Source organism: Microtus oregoni, unplaced genomic scaffold (assembly GCF_018167655.1).
Source record: "Microtus oregoni isolate MIOR12 unplaced genomic scaffold, Mior012 000049F_ref0000343, whole genome shotgun sequence".
Lineage (NCBI taxonomy): Eukaryota > Metazoa > Chordata > Mammalia > Rodentia > Cricetidae > Microtus > Microtus oregoni.
This window is the reverse complement of record NW_024543223.1, coordinates 1775586-1797497: the sequence shown is the minus strand read 5'-3', so window position 1 is coordinate 1797497 and position 21912 is coordinate 1775586. Positions and strand designations below refer to the sequence as shown.

The window sequence follows — 21912 nt, the reverse complement described above, 5'->3', positions numbered from 1 at the left end:
CAAGGTGGACTTTTGTGGTATTTGTACTTTGGTTGTTTGCATCTTCCCAGAGTCACACATATACTCCATTCTGTTCTTATATCACATGGAGTTCATTACATTACTGTCTTCCCCTCCTCACCCTCTCTTACAGGATTTCCCTCCCTTCTCCTGGTCCCCTGTTTTCATCACACACACACACACACACACACACACACACCGGGGGAGGGGTATGAGAGCTCACGACGTACATACAGTTCGCCATTCAGAGTTTATGATGAGCACACAGTTCACAGAGTTCATGCTGCACACACACAGAGCTGGAGACACATGCATATATTTAAATCTGGATCCACATATAGACTCTGAGCCAAGCTTATGTTGTATAACACGATTTCCAGATCAATCATCAGTTTTCCTTAAAATATTACAATGTCATTATTCTTTAGAGATAAATAAAAGAAACTCCTTTACGTATATGCATCACATTTTCCTTGTCTGTCTCTGTGCTGATAGACATCTAAGCTGGTTCCACTTTCTCACTGTTCTGAATAGAGCAATAGGAAAGACGGATAATCAAGTGTCTCTGTGGGAGGACCTACCATATTCTGGGTTTATACCCGGGCTTGGTGCAGCTGGGTCATGCGGTATATGTTTGTAGTTTCCTGAGGAACCACCCCACTGATCTCCATGATGATGACCACACTTCCTCTTTCCCCACGTCCCCACCAGCATGTTGTCATTTGTTTCCCTCTGACTGGGATGATGTGGAATCATTTCCCTGGTGACTAAGGACGCTGGTTACTTTTTCAAGAATTTACTGGCCATATGTTTTCTTCTTTTAAGATTTTTAAATGTTATTTTTATATGAGGATATGTGTTTTACTTTATGAGGGGGAGCATGCAGAGACCGAGAGCAAAGATAACTTTGTGAGACTGGTTCTTCCTTCCATCCTCCTATGGGCCCCTTGCTGTCCTCTTCTGGGAACCATCTGGCTAGCTCACTGGTCCATCTGGTGATGGAATGGTTTGTTTGGGGCACTTACTTTTTCAGTTCTTTACTCCTTCTAAATGTTAACCCCTGTCATGTGTGGGCAAAGTTTCCCCTGTGCCATGGCTTTTATTTTGAAGGAACATCTCAGAGTCCTGGAATCCCATCTGTCAATTACTGGGATTCTTTTTTTCTTATTCTGCGGGAGTCGCCTCTAGAAAACCCCTCTCCCATGCCTACATCTTCAAGTGTTTATCTACTTTCTTCCAGCAGTTCAAAGTTTCAGGTATTACCCTGTCTCGAAAAACCAAAAAAAAAAAAAAAAAGTTTCAGGTATTATATTAAGGTCCTTGCTCCATTTGGAAGTTTAGGATGAGACAGGAATCTAGTTTCACTCATCCCCAGGTGGATACCCTCTTCTCGGCGTGGTTTGTTTCTTCAGTGGATTCGTAGATAGCTTTAGCTTTGTGAGTTTGTTTCTGAATCCTCTATTCCTTTCTGTTGGTCTCCATGTCTGTTTTGGTTCCGATACCATGTGGTCATTGTTACTATAGCTCTAAGGTATAATTTGAGGTCAGGCATTGTGATATCTTCCTCACTGTTCTTCTTGAATAGGATTGTTTTCAGGTTAAAGAACATGGGAAGACTCATCCTCTCAGCCATCAAGGTGTATTGTAGCAGCTTTGACTATTTGGGGACTTTTTAATCTTTTTGTGAGTTTTAAGATATTTTTTCTAGTTCTGTGGAAAATGTCATTGGAATTTTAGTGGTGAGTAAATTGAATCTTTAGGTTGATAATATGACCATTTGTGCAATATTAATTCTGCTAACCCATCAACATGGACCATCCTTCCATATTCTAGTCTTCTTTATCATTTTTGGTGTTTTAAAGCTTTTGTGTAATGACCTTTCTTCCCGCCCCCACTGCGTGGTTAAGTCTATTACTAGGAATTTCTACTGAGCCATCACCAATAGGCTCTTTCCTTGATTTCTTTTTCAGAAAAATTCACTTTTTTTAAGTTATTCATTTTTATTTCTTTTTTTCTTTTTTTCTTTTTTGGATTTTCGAGACAGGGTTTCTCCGTAGCTTTTTGGTTCCTCCCCTGGAACTAACTCTTGTAGACCAGGCTAGCCTCGAACTCACAGAGATCCGCCTGCCTCTGCCTCCCAAGTGCTGGGATTAAAGGCGTGCGCCACCACCGCCCGGCTTTCATTTTTATTTTTATGTATGTGTCTTTTCTTCATATATGTCTGTGCACTACATGCATTCAGTGCCCACAGAAGCCAGAAGAGGGTATTGGGTCCTCTGGAACTGAAGTTACAGATGGTTCTGAGCTGCCATGTGAGTGCTGGGAATCGAACCCAGGTCCTGTGGAAGAGCAGCCACTGCTCTTAACCACTGAATCATTGTTCCTGCCCAGCAAATTAATTCTGGTTACATAGAAAGGTTACTGAGCTTTTTCACATTGCTTTTTCATATGGCTAGTTTGCAGAAAGTGTTCATCAGGAATTTTTTGAGGGACTTTCAAACACAGGATTATGTAATCTGCCAAAAGGGATAATTTGACCTCTTTTCACATATGCATCTGTTTTCTTTCTCGTGTCTTATTGCTCTGGCTGAGACTCAGAGTGCAATATCTCAATGTTGAGTAAGAAAGAGTACAACGAGTACGCTCTTGTCTCATTCCCAAGTTTAGAGCAAACACGAGGTCTTTCTCCATTAGCGGTACTGGCTATCCGTGTGGCATATGTAGCCTCTTTACGTCAAGCTGCATTCCTCTCATCCCTAGCTCCTTCTGGGATTCTGTCATGAGCTGTTAGACTTTTTCTGCAGTTATTGAGATGATCGTGTGATTTCCGTTCTTAGGTTTTTGTTTTGCTTTGTGCTTTTGTTTTGGAGACACGTCTTTCTAAATAGCCCAACTGGTATTGAATTTGTTCCTACCACAGCCAGTGGCTGGCCCCTAAGTTGCCTTCTTTGCAGACACTCCTAATGGCAAGATGTTACACGACCAGTCAGATCTGGGAGCAAACAGCTTTTCAGCACATCAGTCATTCCCCTTTAGACAAAATGTGCTCTCTGAATGTGGCTGGAAATCTAGGGCAAGAGTCCTGGAGGCCTCAGGAGTCCTAGCAGGCTATGCTCGACTGCCTGTCCCAGCATGCTAGTTGAAGAGGAGAATCAAGCGCAGAGAAAGGAGAGCAAACCAACACAGCCATGCTGGGAAGTATCAATGAAGGGGTTCAGTGACCACGAGCCTGTATTCTGGGCAGACATGATCTCTAGGTTAGATGCAAGAATCAAGGTGGGGCAGGAGCTACGCTTACAGGAGCCCTGGCCAGTGTGCTTTGGCTGATCATTACTCAGTCCCAGGAGTACAAAGTGTTTCAGGGATGTCCTTATTGGTTGAGGGACATTTCAGTTCCCATATGTTATCCTTTTGGGGTGGTTTCATGAGGGTGTGATCTGTCTGAAAGGCTCTGTTGTTCCCAGGTCTAAGGTAACTGTAAGGTTTAGAACAATGAAGACATCCCAGTACCTTTTGGGGATGGGCAGTGTGCAGCAGGGCATCTAAAGTCTGAAAGTCAGATCATAAAAAGCTGTGCCTTTGGGGTTGAGTGGATGAGACAGTTGGGTACCAACAGTTTTCAGATAGGGGCTCCACTGAGTGATCATGTTCCTGTGTGTGGGGTCAAGACAGTGATCAATCCAAAGCGAAGGAGGAAGAAATGAAGACAGTGATGCCAGGCTTCAGTCCTGGTTTTAGTTACCTTCTAGGCCCAAGTGGGGAGCCAGTGCTTTTCAGCTAAAGTGCTTCTAAGAACATGTTGTGTGAACAAGGCTCTCTGCCTCTAAGATGGACTACTTTATGGTCCAGAGGACCATGAGAGGCAATGACCCGTCTGTAGTGACCTGCCTTTACTGAATTCTACAGGGGAGCCAATGAGGCTGAATGCACACAAGTTCCCCACTCTGTGAAGCAGAAAGGACATTGTCACTTCAGAGAACATAGTCATTCAAAAGGCTAAATGAGGGCTGAGGATAAAAAACATTCCTTGTAAGCTTGAAGACTTGAGACTGAATGCTCAGAACCCACATAAAAGCCAGGTACAGAGGCATGCACACACACACACACAAAACCAGGGCATGGCACACGCATATACACACCAGGGTATGGCATGCACACACATACACACCGCAACAAAATGTTATTTTGATCTTTGGGAAAGCCTGCATTCAACATTTCCTTGAGTTGGTGTGACATGGTTGACTCTGTCTACCCAATCCCCTCCCCACCCGGATTCTGGCATTGCCAAGAGATATTGAAAAATCTACAGCCACTCTGGCAGACAGATCAGCAGTTTTTGAAAAGGTTGAAACGTGTATCTATTCTGTGATCCGGTCATCTGATTCCTAGGTACTTACCCCAAAGAAAAGACAGTATGTACCCCCACAATAAACTGACCATGCATGTTCATATCAGCCTCTTCATCCTGGGCAAACACGGGAACCACTCAGTGTCCATCAACAAACAATGGGTTATCTTGTGACACTGCTTAGCCATAGAACCAACAAACTGAGACACGAAGACAAATAGAAATGTCAAGATGGCTATGCTGGGTGAAAGAAGCTGTGGTGCTTTGAATGGAATGGTCCCCAGAGGCTTAGAGAGAGAGCAGCACTCTTATGTGTGGCCTTGTCAAAGGAAGTATGTCACTGGGAGTGGGCTTTGAGGTTTCAAATGTTCAAGCCTGACCCAGCATCACTCTCTTCCTGCTGCCTGCCAATCTAGATGTAGGACTCTCTCGACTGCCTCTCCAGCACCATGTCTGCCTGCATGCTGCCATCACAGCAACAGAAGCCCTAAGACAGAAGCCAATCACAGGGTGCATACTCCACACTCCCATTTGTAGTAACTTCTATGGAGAAAAGATGGCTCAGCAGGTTAGGCACTTCCTCCCAAACCTGACAGCCTGAATTTGATCCCCAGGACCCACATGATAGAAGGAGAGAATGAAAAAAGTTGTCCTCTGTCCTTTATAGGTGCACCATGGCACCCATAAACACAAAATAAGCAAAATAATCAAAATCAAAGAAAGTAAGTTCTAGAAAGTGCAAGCTAACCTATTGTGTCAGAAGACAGGTTTATGATTGTCTGAGGCAAGGGGGTGGGGAATAGAGATTTTGAGAATGAGAAACTTGTACATTATCAAGAGACTGTGGTTGTTTGGGGTTATATATGTTGGTCAAAACTTACCAAGCTGCCCTCTTTAAATATAAGCATTTTGTTGCAAGTCAATCATATCTCAATCAAGGTTTTTTAAGACTTGTATTAAAGACAAAGAGAAGAGTGGGGGAAATGCATGCTCATCAAGATTCTGTGGGGACCCATCTTCCAGCTGAGGCAATCACTATATGTCTCTTAAGACCATAAGGTCCAGAATTTTCTTGGGCTCTGATTCCTCCCTCCTCCTGCTACAGCCTAGCTCCCCACTTCAGCAGACACCTCCCCAGCTCACTCCCCTGGAGCAGGTGCACAGTGCACAGCGCAGCACTCCCTGAGAGCATCAGTCTGGCTAGCTGATGCCTGCAGAGGCGGAGGCGCTCTGACAGGATTCTGTTAACGAGTGCAGAACACCTTCTCCTGCTGCTCGCCAGCAGGATGCCAGCTTGATAGCTCATAAAATTCCAGCACATGCTCCGCTCCCTTCTCCTTGAGGTTCTGCGCAACAAAACCGCTCCTGACTAAGAGCATAAGGGAGGCACGGGGCTCAGGCTGCGTTGTAATCAGTTGTGGTCTGGAGAGCTCCAGGACCCACTGGCTGCTTAACCGGGATGTCCTCCACCAAATAACAAACCAAGCAACCCTTTCTGAGTCCTACCTATCCCCCCATATCCTTGTCTAGAGGGAGGCAGGCATAGCTCTCAAAGCCTGCATGCAAAGGCTGAGTCCTGCTGTATTTCCTGGGTACCTGCTAAGCCTCAGGCCCTGTACTGAGCTGCACATGATGACCAGAGAGTCGCTGTCTTCCTGAACACAAGCTGGGTTTGGAAGACAGATGTTAACCAAGCACCACTACCTCCTAAGGTAATCAACGTACAGACTTTCTTCCTACCTGAGCAGGGCTGCCCTTCTTTGGATGACCTGGACCTATGACCACTGAAGCAATATCCCAGTGCTGACTGACATGGACATAGAGAGCCCAGCACCATCTATGGTCAGCCTCACTCTTGGACACAGGGAAAATAAGTAGGGTGACTGTAGGCCCCAGCCATGACAAGCTCAATAAAGACCCGAGTCTCCGTAGTTTACCCTGGTTCCAAGAAAGACCACAAACTGAGACTACCCAGGCACCACCCAGAATCAGACCCTCCAAAGGAAATGCCTAACATTCCAACCACTGTAGACAGGATCACCTGCCAGCACACCCATCACCCATCACTTTCCACCAGGACACCCCTAGACAAATGTCAGCCAATCAGGGGTCCTGAACCTTAGAACTCCCTCACCCCCACCCTTGCTTCTATAAAAACCCAACCCTAACTGAGCTCAGGGCTCTTTGATCACTCCAATACATTGGGCACACAGAGAGACTGAGTTTGCAAAGTTGTGTAAGAATAAAGGACTCAGAGGCCGGGCGGTGGTGGCGCACACCTTTAATCCCAGTGCTCGGGAGGCAGAGGCAGGCGGATCTCTGGGAGTTCGAGGCCAGCCTGGTCTACAAGAGCTAGTTCTGGGACGGGCACCAAAGCTACAGAGAAACCCTGTCTCGAAAAACCAAAAAAAAAAAAAAAAAGAATAAAGGACTCAGTCTCCTAGTTGGTTTTGGGGGGACTCCGTGATCTGGGTATAACAGTGACATCTTTCTGAGTCCTCTTCCCCAACAAACAGCTGGTCTCTGAGTGCTTCAAATCACTTAAAGGGCAGGTGTATGTGCAGAAGCCAAGTCAGTAGACTTTAGAAAGTGATGGAGAGTTGGAGCACCATCCTGGGCTGGCTTGCTGTGATGGAGAGGTCTGTGTGTGTGTGCAAGTGAGTGTGCCTATGTGTACATATCCCTGTGTGATGTGGGATTCCCCTCTGTATGCTGTGAATACCACTGGTTAATAAACAATCTGTCTTGGGACCGCACAAAGCATAATAGAGGTAGCTGGAGAAAACTAAACTGAATGCTGGAGAAAAGGCAGAATCAGAGAGAAGCCATGGAGCCCTGCCAGAGACAGATGCCAGAACTTTACCTGGTAAGCCACAGCCACATAGCCTTACACAGATTACTAGGAATGGGTTAAATTAAGATGTAAGAGTTAGCCAATAAGAGGTTAGAGCTAATGGGTGGTTTAAATAATGCAGTTTCTGTGTGATTATTTCCGGGCTGAACAGCCGGGAATATACAAGCGGCCTCCTACAACACCTGTGCCTATGTGCAAGTGCACACACATGTATTTGCAGGACAACATCAGGTGTGATTCCTCAGAGCCATTCACCTTGTCTTTGACAGGTGATGGAGGAAGGTCATTGGCTAATAAAGGCACTGCCCTGGCCCATTTTATTGGTTAGAGGATAGGTGGGAGGAGTAAACAGAACAAAATGCTGGTAGGAAGAGGAAGTGAGCTCAGAGACTCCACAGCTCTGCTCTCTCGGGAGCAGACACCTCAGAGAGAGACACCATGCCCCGCTCCCGGCATGAAGCTCCGACCCAGGATGGACTAGGCTAGAATCTTCCCGGTAAGAACGGTTCTCACAGATAATTAGAGATGGGTTGATCGGGATGTGAGAATTAGCCTGTAAGTGCTAGAGCAAAGGGCCAAGCAGTGCTTAAAAGAATACAGTGTCTGTGTAATTATTTTGGGGCATAAGCTAGCCATGTGGGCGGCCGGGTGTGGGGGACGCAGCCCTGCCGCCCCATATTACTACATTTGGCGCCCAGACGTGTGAACAACTAAACCCACTTAAAAAACCTGAGAAGGCTTAAAAATAAGGGAGAGAGAGTTTAACACAGATTTTTGCTGTTTGTTGGTGGAGTGCTGTAGAGAGATTTCCTGATTCGGCAACAGTAGCAGAAAAAACGCTGTGTCATTTTAAAGCGCGACTTCCTGGGGCTGTGCCGCCATTGCGATCTCTGTCTGGCTCCTGCGGGAGACAGAGCTTTTGAATAGAGCATTTGAAGTAAAGTGCTACGATTTGTTTGATGGCAACTAGACTCGCTGTGTTCTCGGGTCTGCTCTGCTTGTTAGAGGCAAGCATGCGCTTTCTTCTAAGAGAAGCTTCCTGACTCAGCTTTAGCTGCAAAGCCTGCAGCTCATTAAGAGGTCCTGCCACGAAACACTTAAATGGTGTTGACAAAAAGCTGAATGTATGCTTTTTGGTTTTCAGCCGTAGCAGGAAAAAAGCTGCGCCGTTTAAAAATGCCGACTTTCTGGGCTGTCCTGCCAGGACAAACTCTGACTCTTTTATGCAGGCGGTTTGTGCGGTTTGTTAGCACAGGCTGCTGAAGCTCACTTGCTGGCTACAGCCAGTACCTCAGCCATGAGGCTGGAAAGCTAAGAAATGGACTGGATCTAGCTGGCAAAGCCACGCCTTTAATCCTACTGACATTGCTTGGTAAATTAAAGACTCATGTGGTCAGAAAAAGAGAGTTATACAGTAAAGAGAGATTCAAAGACAAAGAACATTTTTAAATGGTTTACAGTGTGTTAAAAATATATGCAGACTAAAAGTTGAAGTTCTTAAAGTAAAAAACAAAAAAAGGAAGCACACGCCTTTAATCCCAGTACCTAGAAGGCAGAGGCAAACAGATCTCTGTGAGTTCAAGGTGTAGTAGTGTACACCTTTAATCCCGAATGCCTGGGAGGCAGAGACAGGCGGATCTCTGAGAGTTCAAAGACAGCCTGGTCTACAGAGTTACTTCAGGTCAAAGATACAGAGAACCTATCTCAAAAAGCAAAAAGTTAAAAGTAAAAATAAACGAAATAGAGGTTAAAACAAAGCTGTACAAAGATGGAAAATAGACAGAGAATTTTAACACTGTATGCTATTATGCTCTCTTTGAATTATTTGAATGCTGAGGAAGGAGCAACAGCTGCTAAAAGATATTTGTTTATAAATGCTGCTGAACTAATCCAACAAAGATATTTTGAATTTGTATCTAAGGATATGATACTTTGGAAAAGAGTTTCTTATTTTGTTTTCACAGAGGATGAGATGCTGTTCATTTCTTCTATTCTGATTTGGTATGATGGACCACGCCCTCCTGAAGGGTTGCAGTGAACATCTTCAGAAAATTGCTTCGCTCAACTGCCAACTGAGATGAAACTAGCACACTGGTTATACCATGAAAGACCTAATTAACGACGCCCCCATTCAGCAGGAAGCAGTTTAGAGAGAAAAAACTGTGCCCATATTCCCAAATATGGTTTATAAACGTTCTTTTACATTTTAAGGGGGATATGATATAGATATGAATAATTTACATTAGTATAGATTTTGCTTTATTGATAGAGATTTAAGGTCAATTTTGTTATATGTATAAGTGTTTCTGATTTTGATTAAGGTATTGTGATTGTGTAGTTCATTTAAATATGTACTGTATAATTAAGAAATATAGATTGTTAATGGATAATCATCGATAATAGTAAAGCTTGTAGTCATGTTAGTTAGATTTTCTAGATATATAGAGATATATTTTAGATAGACATTCTTCATGTCTTTCAAAGATTACAGAATAGGACATTTAATGTTTTAATAACTGAGGGCTTTTCATGACAATGAGACACTCTGCTCCTGGCAGCACCAATGTACTTCAAGAGGAAGATGGGCATCGAAGAGGCACCTTATGGAGTTTGATAGCCATTTGGGCAAGAAACTGCTCTTGCCTGGACTATTGCATAAACCGGACACAGAGAACCCGCAGAGAGAGGACTACTGAACTTGCCTAAGGTGAGATGATCTTTCGGGGTTCCTGATTCATGAAAGAGTCTGCGAGGCATTCTGCAGGACACAACAGATAGTGACTGAACTGACTTTGAATTTTCCTGCTTTATGGAAATGTCTGCTGGATAGCATGGGCCTGAAGGCTGAAGATGGATGCCCCAACGGTACAGAGGAACTTTGGGTGACTGTCCAGGCAGCAAGGTGTCTCTGTCATTTCTAGAGTTTGAAGTTTCTTAGTTCTTGTTTACTTAGGTAATATATCTTTCTGGAGTCTTTGATGGAGTTAAGAATAGTTAGTTATAGTTATAGTTTTCCTTAGTTATGATAAAGATTATTGTAACTTTTACTTGATAACTGTTTTGTTATATGTAATTTTGCTATGTTAAAGCCTTTTTTTTGTTTAAACCGAAAAAGGGGAAATGATGGAGGAAGGTCATTGGCTAATAAAGGCACTGCCCTGGCCCATTTTATTGGTTAGAGGATAGGTGGGAGGAGTAAACAGAACAAAATGCTGGTAGGAAGAGGAAGTGAGCTCAGAGACTCCACAGCTCTGCTCTCTCGGGAGCAGACGCCTCAGAGAGAGACACCATGCCCCGCTCCCGGCATGAAGCTCCGACCCAGGATGGACTAGGCTAGAATCTTCCCGGTAAGAACGGTTCTCACAGATAATTAGAGATGGGTTGATCGGGATGTGAGAATTAGCCTGTAAGTGCTAGAGCAAAGGGCCAAGCAGTGCTTAAAAGAATACAGTGTCTGTGTAATTATTTTGGGGCATAAGCTAGCCATGTGGGCGGCCGGGTGTGGGGGACGCAGCCCTGCCGCCCCATATTACTACAGACAGGCTCTGCCATTGGCCTGGAACTCTCTGAGGAAGCCAGGCTGGCTGGCCAGGGAGCCCCAGGAGTCTGTCTGTCTCTCTGCCTGAAAGATTACAGGGATTACAAAAATAGATTATAAAGACATTCTACCATGTCTGTCTTTAAAAAACAAGAGTTCTGGGGACCATGCTCAGGTACTTATAAAGCAAGCACTTACTAACCAAGCTAGCTCCCCAGACTGGGTTAAATAATTACGAATTAAGATTAATGCCCGGTGTTTACTTTAGTGGTGTTTGATGGAATCCTGTCAGGACATAAGACACCAGAAATTAGATCTACAAATGCCAAAGGGATTCAATTTAGGAAGTAAAGGATTAAGTGGGTTAGCACATACAAATGCAATGTAGACAATGACAGAGTCCTCTGACCCCATCTCAGCTGGGATAGCTGTTGCCCACAGGGGCAGAGCTACTCCCTGTGGCTCCTATAACAGCTTTGCCCTGGATACTGAGTGTTTCCACAGGACCGCAGGGGTATTGGGAAGAGGCCTTAGTGCGTGAAATGTATACCTTGTGCATGCAGGCTCTAACACTGAGCTGTATCCCCAGACCTGGAGACAAGCTACTTGTTGGAGCCCACAAGACTATGCAGTAAATGCACAGCTGATGGATTCACAAAGGCAGACCCACAAGTGGACAACTTATGGGGTAACCCATTTTGCAGAGCTGCAGGAACACTTGTCTTGTGAAAAAATCACTGTCATATCTGTCAAAACCTTGTGAAGCCATGATTCTTTCCTTCAAAATAGGATTGATTCCAAAACACTTCAGCAGTGTGACTTGCTCCATTCTTCCATATCATGAGGCCTTGGAGCGATGGCATTTACTCTTTGTTCTAAGCAGTCAAATTTACATAGAGTCAATCCCACAAAATTACCTGCTAACAGACCACATAGAAATGTCTATAGAAGACAGGCACCAAGCTGGAAGGCAGCATACCTCACCTTTGCTAACAATCAAATGTGGGGGTCCCCAAAGCTGGTTATCACCAAAGGGGTTAGACGAGGAGAATGAGTGGACTCAGGACTCGGGGATGTTTAGTAACTTTCCCATCCAAATTCAGTCTCTGATGTGAACTATTGAGAGAGCAGAAACGTTATCTTCCTGGATTTGGAAGTGTTTGAGAGGAGATTAAATTAAATAAGGACAGGAGGGTGGGGCAGTCCAATTCCATTACGTGTGACTTACTTTTCATTCATTGTTGCTGTTTTGCTTTTTTGAGATAGAACCTTGCTATGTAGTCCAGCCTAACCTCAGGCGCATATCAATTCCCCTGCCTCAGCATCTTGAATACTGGAACTAAAGGTGTATCTGCTATGCCTGACTGGAAGTGCAGCCTTATGAGAGGTCTTGGGGTTCATTTTGGCACACACAGTCACACAGGAATAGATGGCCCCTCCCCTTCTTCCACGATGTGTTGGGCATGTTGGGGTGCAGTTCCCCCACTCCCCGTGACCCAAGTCCCAGGAGTTTGTGGAGATGAAGCCACAGAATCAGTGTTTCCAGCAGCTGATTTACCAGACAATAGACCTGGGTGGGAGACACACATGGATAAACCTGGCCAAAGGTGAATAAATTCATACACACAGAAATTTACCTGGATGGTCTCACTCTTAAATCACACAACTCAGTTCCAGAATCAGTATTATGCCAAAAAGTAGTGATATTTCATTTGAATTTTAATAAATAAAGCTTGCCTGAAGTTTAAAACAGCTGCTGATCAGCCTTACAGACCAGGCAGTGGTGACACACACCTTTAACCACAGTAGCCACACTAGTTTGCCATAGAAACCAGGCAGTAGTGGTGCACACCTCTTAGGATCTGCTGGCCTGGTCTGTCACCTGGGTATACTGGGTACACTGTCCCTTTAAGAGACAAGCCCCACCCTCTCCCAACCCTTCCCCCTCCACCAAGGGAAGTGGCTATCCCACCTCCTCCAGCCTGAGCTCTCTTTTTCCATCTCTCTCCCTAAGAGGTAACTTCTGTCTCTCTCCCTTCTCCCCCACATTTTCCTTCCCCTTTTCCCTTTCTCCCATTGCTGCCCAGCCCTGCTCTATCTCCTGGGCTCTACTCCAGTTCCCAGCTTGGTGGCGTAACAGGCATTCTGTCCTGCCGGCACTGCCCCCCCCCACACACACACCCATTCTACCTCCCAGGGCAGCAGCAGATTCTGTCTCTCCATTCATGGAGTCCTGTTTTTATCACTGCTGTGTTGCAGGCAAAAATCCTAAACATGGACCTTCTACCAGCTCACTTTCCAACTTCCTGTCAGTCCGCTGGGACAGTTAGTAAGACTGCTCCCTTTGGGGCTGACTGCCCTTTCTCTGGTTCTCCCTTAGCACTGCAATCACTGAGTGATGCATTAGTTTTGGGGGCCCAGGGTCCCTCAGATGTTTTTCTGACTCACAGCTTCTCATAGAAGAAAACGTGAATGGACCACTCAAAGTGGCCCTTGCGCTGTTCTTGCCCTGGTTCCTGAGCTGACAGTCTGGGAATCTGCTTGGCTTTATTATCAACCCCCGTCCTGGAGACATCCACCTGGGGTTTGTGTCTTTCTCACTGTTCTCAGGTTTTCAGCTATAGAAAACCAACCACATTTCTAACTTCCACCAGAGGACAGCTAAATTTAAATAGTCACACCACGTGGACAACCATGGATGCCACCATTTGGCTTAACAAAGGGAGGAGCCAGAGGTTCCGCCCTAGCCACAGAGCAGGCAGTAGGCTCTCCACATGAGGACCCACCCAGCCAGCTTCCTTTCGCTCACTTTTCATTTAACTCTATGTGTATACGACTTAATTAAATTCAACTGGATGTAAATGCACTGTTATAATTGTCCACTGTATCTCATTCCAGACTTCAAAAACAGTACCTCATGTTTTAAATTGGTATGTACTTTTAAGTCTCTTACCAAAAAAAAAAAAAAATGCTGTATATGTAATCCAACCCTGCTTTAAAATATATTAAGCTGTTCTCCACTATTGTCAGTTCCACCGTTAGCTTTATTGCAAACAGTTTTTTCTTCTTTGTCTTTCACGAGTACAAATATCCCCTGTTAAGTTGAGAGCCAGTATAGTCAAGCTCGGACTCAGTTCTCCAGGACGATTCTACACTGTAGTTACACCCATAAACAGCCCTCAACTGCTCAGAGATCTGGGGAATATGGCATTTAAATGTTTAATTACTAAAAGACTTTTCATAACAGAGAAAGGTTGGCTCCTAGCAGCCCTCTATTTCCTCCAAAGAAGACAAAAGATAGGTGGGCACAGAACAATGTCCATCTGCAATTCGTTTCAAATACCAAGCACTGACCACAGGGCAAAACTGGCTTTCATCTAAACTGAAGATCTCCAGACATGGATAGAATCACTGGAATGGATAGCCTAGCTCTAGGTGGACAACTGAGTAAGTTCCCTGTCATTTTTTAAATCAGTAACTCAAGTAAAATTTTATCCTTCTCAAAGATCTCTGATACAGTTTGACACCTGAGAGATTTTGTTGGTGTAAAAGGACAGCCTCACCAAGCAAATTTCAGTAATATACAAATACACGTTATTAAGGTGTGAGGACAAATACAAGTTATCAAATTTCTCTCTCCTGCTGCCTTTCATAGTCTTGAAAATACTTTTCATTGTGCAAAACTATCCATCACAGTGATTCTGACATAAATATGCTGTTTATACAATATATATGTCTAAAACTTATGTTTTCACAAACCCAAAGAATTGTTGTGAGTTCCAGGGAGCCCAAATTGAAGGATCTGCCTTAAACAGATCAGATACACCCCTCTCAATTCCCTGGTCCTGAAATTTTTTTCTTCCTAAACTCACCTTTGTCCTCTGCCAACACCTTGCCAGGTTCAAGAGACACTGGACAGGAGTAAAGTAATCAACTACCACAGGATGTGACCAGCACCCAGCTTTCTCAGGTTCCTCCCAAGGCAACACCCACAAATAAGCAGGAAGCAGTCTTGAGAATCTGCCGTCCCAATTCCTTTAATCTGTTGTGTCTAACTTCCCGCCTTTTTATTATAAGAAAGAGATGGGAATGTAATGATCTGTTGGCCTGGTTTGTCACCTGGGTACCCTGTCCCTTTAAGAGACAAGCCCCACCCTCTCCCAACCCCTCCCTTTCCACCAAGGGAAGCAGATATCCTGCCTCCTCCAGCCTGTGCTCTTTCTTTGTCTCTCTCCTGAAGAGGTAACTTCTGTGCTCGCTTACTTCGCCCCACCACCACCCCATGTCTCTCTCTCCTTTTCCCCCTTCTCTCCTTTCTCTCTTCTCTCCTTTCCCCCTTTCCCTTTCTCCTCCATAACCTACTAAATAAATACCCACTTTATCTGCATGTCGTCTGTCTGTCTCTCACTCGCCAATGCTCCTCACCTGCCACCTCCCACCTGCCTGGGATCCTGCTGGCCCTAGGGGAACACAGCATTTTATTTAAACCATTACAGAGAGGAGACAGTTCTCACATGCAGTCATTCTGAGACTCTTGATGGCAGGGTCATCATTTTGGACTGAGGTAGAGGTTAAGAGCCAGTGGCTGGCTGTTTTGCTTTTCTGACCTTCAGGTTGAACCCCAAAATCTGTCTCTAGGTTTTTATTAATCATGTTTAAAAAAAAATCCATGTGTTACTCCACTATGGCTTTCAAGGTTATCTCTCTCCTCTATCCTATGATTTTTATTTTAAAATATGTTCTTAAGGCAGCCTAAGACCTCTAGTTAGAAAAGAATCTAGGGCCTGGCTGCCACAAGAAGTTAATTTACTCTGTGCATCAGAGTACAGAACGTTCACAGATAACTGTGGGCAGCACCATCCCTAGGCAGCTGGACCTGGACTAGATAAGCAAACACAGGCTTCTAAGCTAAGCACACGCTTAAAACTGAGCCGAAAAGCATCTTCCTCCCCTTGACTTCCTTCAATGGCGGACTGTAACCCGGAAGTACCAGCCAGATGAGCCTCTCCTTCCTAAAGCTGTTTTTGCTCTGAGTTTTTTTTTTTTTTTATCACAGCAACAGAAAGTGAACTAGCAAAATATTCATCACCCAGGATCACAAACATGGAATAAAGGCTGGTGGAGTGAGGAGGTGAAGGCATCTGTCCGAAGGAGGGCAGCAGCTCGCTCCAGCCTGACGCCTGTCCCCGCCAATGTGGCTAAGTACACAGCTACTGCACCACACACAAGGCCTAGGAGCAGCCTTGGGTGTCCTTGAACATCCTGCCCACGTCTCCAAACAGTTGCTTCCCAGGAGCCATAGGTCTATGGTCAGTGAAGGGCCGAGGACAGTGGGGACAATGACTGAATTTCCAGCTGCTCCTCTCCGCTCCTCTCACCTCTTGTTTTGTGTGGTTCTGTTTTACTGCCTTTGCTGCTGCTATTTCCCCTCATAATCATCTTGAGATGCCAATGTGTGTCTTACCTTTGGTGGGAAGTCTGACTGAGACTCAAGGTCAAAGTCAGAATCCCAACTTTTATGCTTTTTAGTCAGCCACACCTGTTCGTGCCAAGGGCAACTGAGATTCCATACCCAGCTTCTTACTGTGGTGTAGACTAGTAGTGGCCTTGACCTTTGAGGGTGAAGTGGAAGGCACCCAGGAAAATGCTACAACCCTCGTCACACTTGCCTCAGGTTAAGGTCATGTGTGCCAGTCTGACATCTGCATGACAACAGTGTACCAGTGTCCAGCCTGGTTATTACAAAGGCCTGTGTTTGTATGCTTCTGTGCGGTACACCAGGAAGTAACTAGTGATCAGTAATCAATGCCTGGCAGGAAAGCTACGCTCACGTCCCTGGTGAGGCTGAGGTGGTCTCGGCAGTGGCAGTGGCTTTTGCTACACTCAGCCTTTTTGACTAACATCACCAATTTTAAAACTCCCACATTGCCTGTTTCTACCCTGATGGGCTTGGCTGTGGCTCTAAGTTGAGGGCCCAGGTCAGGACGCCTGCTTCCCTCTCAGCCAGCAAGCCACAGCCATCTGTGTGGGTCACTGTGTGGTCACATCCAAAGCCAAGCCTGCAGATGGTAGGTGTTCTGTGCCGCCCTGGCTCAGCAGCTCCCCACTTAGCCCCACCCACCCCCATCATCTCTACTGCTGAGGCCAAGCCCTCAGAAGACTGTCCTGAGGTCCACCTCCTTTCCCAAAGAAGAGCCAAAATATCTCAAGCAAGGTTCCTTAACTTCCTTTATGATGCCCTGGGACTGCTCAGAAGCCAGTGTCTCGGCCGGAAGCCAACACTGGGTCCTTTCTCAGCCCCTGAATCCCCTTTCTTCCTCCCTCACACTCTGTCAGGTACAAAGGAAAGAACACGGCTCCTTTAAGCAAACCTCAATCCAGTGTAGATTTCATAGGTGTGGGTGTCCTGCTTTTGTAGGAACCAGCCGTGAGAGGCACCACAGAGGCCTGAGTCTCAGCCGTTTACCCTAAGGCAATACCTGGTTCCAAGACAGACCACAAACTATAACTACCAAGGCACCAAAGGAAGTTCCTAACATTCCAACCGTTGTAGATAGGCTCACCTGCCAGCACACACCCATCGCTTTTCACCAGGACACCCCTAGACAAATGTCAGTCAATCCCTCACCCCAACCTCTGCTATTATAAAAATCCCACCTGGACACATGGAGAGTCCAAGTTCAAACTTGAACAAGAATAAAGGCTCTTTGCTTTTACAGACAGGACTTGGTCTTGCAGTTGGTTTTTCAGGGACTCTATAATCTGGGCATAACAGTTTTGATAAAAAAACAAAACCCCTATTTTAAAGATATATAGATGAGCTGGGCCTAGTGGCATAGGCCCGCCATCCTGACCACTTTAGGGGCGAACTGGAAGGACGACAAGTTCAAGGTCACCTGGGCTACAGAACAAGTTCAAAGCCAGCCTGGACAATGTAGCAAAACCTTGTCTCAAAATTTAAAAAAAAAAAGGGGAGGGAGGGGGCTCCCCTAGTATACATAAGGCACTAGGTACAATATCTGGTACAGAGGGGTCGGGGAAACGGAGTGCTGGTTGTGTGTCCTGAACCAGCAGGGGCTTCCAGACAAGACTGGCTGTGACTGGTAACAGTGTGCTAAGAACACACAGGGGCCTCAGGCCCTTGACTTTCCCACAACAATTAAACAAAAGGTTTTTAAAACCCCATACACAAGGTTTTAAGGTACCTTTCTATTTTTCAAATTAGCAACGTGCAAGATGCTGCTGAAGGTCTTACCTGCTAGGAGCTCTCCAGAAGTGTGTCTGTCCCCAGCCCATCCTGTCCTGGCTTTAATAAAACCCAGAAACCCTCATTTCTCCAACTATAGAATTGCCCCTTTCTCGGCACACACCCAACTCCCAACACTCAGAAAGCTGGGGTAGAAGGATTCTCAGGCCAGTCTAAGCTAACACACATGGCAAGTTCCAGGCCAGCGTGTGCTACACAACCGTCCCTGTCTCCAAAGAGATGGAAGGGGTTGGAGATCTGACAGCAGTTACGGGTACCGGTTGCTCTTTTGAAGACCCCGGGTTCTGGATCCCAGGCTCATAACCATCTGTAACTCCATCCCCAGGGGATCTTATGCCATCTTCCAGCCTCTGGGGGGCATGGCACGCACGTGATACACATACATGTAGTCAAAACACCGTACACGTAAAAATAAATGGATGGAGGGAAAGCCATTCCTTCATGTAATAAGGGAGAACCATTGAGTGTTCAAGCCGATTGTGTCCTAGGGACACAAGCAGAAAGATTCAGGGAGGTGTTTACCAAGCCATGCCAACTCCACACTCCCCAGGAACTTTGGGTGCCAGAGCCAACAGGAGGGATGCTCGCAAGCCTTACCTTTTAGAGGATCTCCATCTTGGGGTGATAGGCTGATGGGCTGCCTAGATGTTCTGTAGGGTAGGCCCTCAGGGCCACCAGCCACCTACACTCAGCCCTGCTCAGCTGCCTGTCTTGTCTCTCTAAGGGTAGAATCTGGCTGGTGAGAAGATTCTGACACTGGGCTATGATGTCAGAATAGGCTGAGACATCAAAGTGGTGGCAGGGAAGGGAAGGGTACAGGGCCAGAGATGGGAGCCCTTGAGCCTGACCAGCCTACGGAAATGAAACCCCAGATAAGAAGGTGGCTGGCTCGTGCCCAGCTCCTACAGCTTTCCACACCTACCCTCACCCTGTGAGGCAGACAGAAAGATCATCTAACAATGATTCACACACCCTGAGCCTTATGTTGGGCATCCGTATAGAAGTAGGGCATGTGCAGGAGCCATCCTCTAGCGCCCTCTTGTGTTCACTTAAAGGATATTTCTATTTGCTTATAAATAAAGGTGGTTTGCCTGCAGACCAAGAGGAGGTCTGTAAGGTTAAAGGGGCCAGCCAAAGTAGCACAAGAAACCAGAGCCAAAGAAACACACCTTGACCTGAAAACAGAGCCAAACACTTGGCCCTGAAACCGGAGACAAAAGCACACCCTGACCTTGAGAACAGAGCCAATTCACTACCCTGAAACCAGAGCCAAAGAAACACACTTTGCCCCTGACCAATTCAGCACCCAAACCAACCAATCCCTGGGCACGGAATCCAGCAATCTGAGTTTATCCAAACTCAAGGATTAAAATCTGACCAATTCCCACCATGAAAATCTTCACCCTGAAAAAACTCCGCCCCCCGAGAAGCCCTGTATAATAAGCTCTACACCTGCCTTTTTCACCCCAGCAGAGGCAGTCGCCCTCCGGGATTCTTCCCTCCCAATAAATCCCTTGAATGAGGATTGGGTGAAGACCTTTAGCTGGAGTGTAGCAGAGCAGAGAAGTAACAATTTTCTCTGGGGCTAGAGCGGAGCAGAATTGTAACACTTTCATTGGGCAAACCTTCCCCAAGCAGAGCAGAGTTGTTCTCAGGTCCGGGAACCTGAGCAGAGTTATTACACTGGGAAAACCTTTCCCTGGAGCAGGGCTGTAAACTGTTATAGTTATGATGGCTTTGTGGTATTCCTTGGCCCCCGACTGAAAGGATCTATTTCCATCCAAGCTGCAATATTTACGAGGTCCACAGCAGAGGCCCCAAGGAAACCAGGTATCACACTTTCCCACGACAGGACAAAGTGTGGGCTGATAAAATGTAAGGTGGCCATCATGTTTGAAGTCTAGATACACAACACACGATACATAAAATTTCTCAAACGGGACAGTGTGAGTGGCTTGAATTGGGTTGTTTTTGTTTGTTTGTTTTGTTGGTTTTTTTTTTTTTTAAACGATCCTGCCATTTCACTCAGGAAGGCTTGGTAAGATGGATTCCCACGCTGGCTGCATCTCAATAAGGATCCCATGCTGGTCTCCAATTCTCTCCTCCTGCCTCCAGTTCCCCAGGGCTGGGATTAGAGGTATGTGGCCCCCTAACCAGTGTAACAACTGACAAATCAAACAAGCAAAGAAACAACCCAGGGTGACATGCTGCTGATATTTAAGGATTTTTCTACAGCCCTCTTGGGTCGTTTGCAAGCAAGGACAGTCTATTTCTCCCATTCTGATCTGGGTGACCTTGCTGCCCTTCTCTGCTTGACCTGCTGACCGCGAGCGAGCATGGGTCTGGGGACAAGAGTGGGAATCTCTGTCCATCTCCAAGAAGCACCCGGCATGCACAGGGTGATACTGGCTTTGTTCCTGCTCTTTAGACTGATCATCAAATGCTGACTTTGTTAGGCTCCTGGCCTCAATCCATCTTGATCATGTGAACTACTTAGGTCTTTCTGGATTCCACATGCTAATATTTTGAAGATTTTACAAACTATGTTCAAGACAGACATTGAGTTGGGGCTCTCCTGTACCATATTTGTCTAATTTTGTTTCAAGACAACAGCATCGTCATGCAATGGCCTGGGAATCTCTCTCTGATATCTAAGAAGACAGTGTTATTTCTTTTACAAACATTTTATGGAGTTCACTAGTGAAGTCACCTAGGTATGAGACAGCTAGACATGATCCCAGGACTTTATAAACAATTTAAGATTTTTCTGAAGCATTTCTTACCATTTAGTCCATGCTGGTCCCAATTTTCAATCCTCCTGCCTCAACCTCCTGAGTGCTGAGATTATAGGCATGCACTACCGTGCTTGGTTCCATAAACTACTTTATGGGGTCAGTTTACCAAACATGCATGTGTTCTCTCTCTCTCTCTCTCTCTCTCTCTCTTTCCTTTTCTCTCTTCCTCTCCCTCCCTCTTTCTCATCTGGTATTTTCTAGCTTCATAGAGATACCTTTTTCGATCTTTTGGGCCAAGACCAAAGCTTTATGCACTGTCTACCACCTACGGCTAAGTGTGGTGACGGGGGAAATGCAGTGGGGGCTGCAGTGGGGGTGTGCACCATGATACTTCCTACTACAGATTTCTGAGTTTGGGGCTCCCCTGCTGCCTGCACTGTCACATCCTGAAGATTTCCTGCTCTGCGGGCCTGACCTAGAACTGTCTCTGCTCTCATGTCCACCTCTCCACACTCCACAAGATCCCGGAAGGAAAAACTCTCAGTCACTGCCTGTTTGATGCTGCTTCAAATGGCCTTGTGACTGTTTAACTCTCCGAGAACACACGGGGCCATGGTACTCTGTGCAACACAATTCTGTCTACTCTTTTAGACAACCTCCAGTTCTACGGGCGGAAACAGGGGAACAGTGACTCAGCTAATGCAAGCCAGAGTCGGGATTGAGCCTAGGTCTTTCTGGTGCCTGACTGCCCATGGTTAGGAGATGAACAAGCAGGGGTGAGCAAAGCTAAACAGCTGGGCAAGCAAACAAGAACACCCCCCCCCCCACACACACACACACACACCAAGCAGGAGCTGAGGGAGCAGCCAAGGCCAGGTGGCAGGGCACACTGCTTTAAACCCAGCACTCAAAGGCAGGCAAGTGGATCTTTGTGCATTCAAGACTAGCCTGTTCTACAAACTGGGTTCTAGGCAGCCAGGACTACACACACTGAGACCCTGTCTCAAAAGAAACAAACAAACAAATAAATAAAAGAAATCAAAGAAAGGAGTTCACCAGAGTCAAGGGTACAAGAAAAGTGACTGCCACAGGCCATTGCTGACACTGAGTAACTAAACTGGTGTCACAGGGCCCACAGGTAGGGTTAGGTCAGGTGTTCTAGGCTGCTGC

At 45.9% G+C, this 21912-nt stretch overlaps 1 protein-coding gene across 5 annotated transcripts in view; it reads right to left on the bottom strand.

Annotated features, from left to right (window-relative positions):
- LOC121436407 (oxysterol-binding protein 2) overlaps positions 1-21912 on the bottom strand; it is a 170557-nt gene that overhangs the window by 89138 nt on the left and 59507 nt on the right. The window contains exon 1 of one of the 5 annotated variants that reach the window (XM_041636272.1): positions 18605-18624. The exons of the other annotated variants lie outside the window; for them this stretch is intronic. The gene's annotated coding sequence lies outside the window, so the exon portion shown is untranslated. Of the gene's footprint in view, positions 1-18604; positions 18625-21912 lie in introns of those variants that run through there. 5 annotated transcript variants of the gene reach the window in all.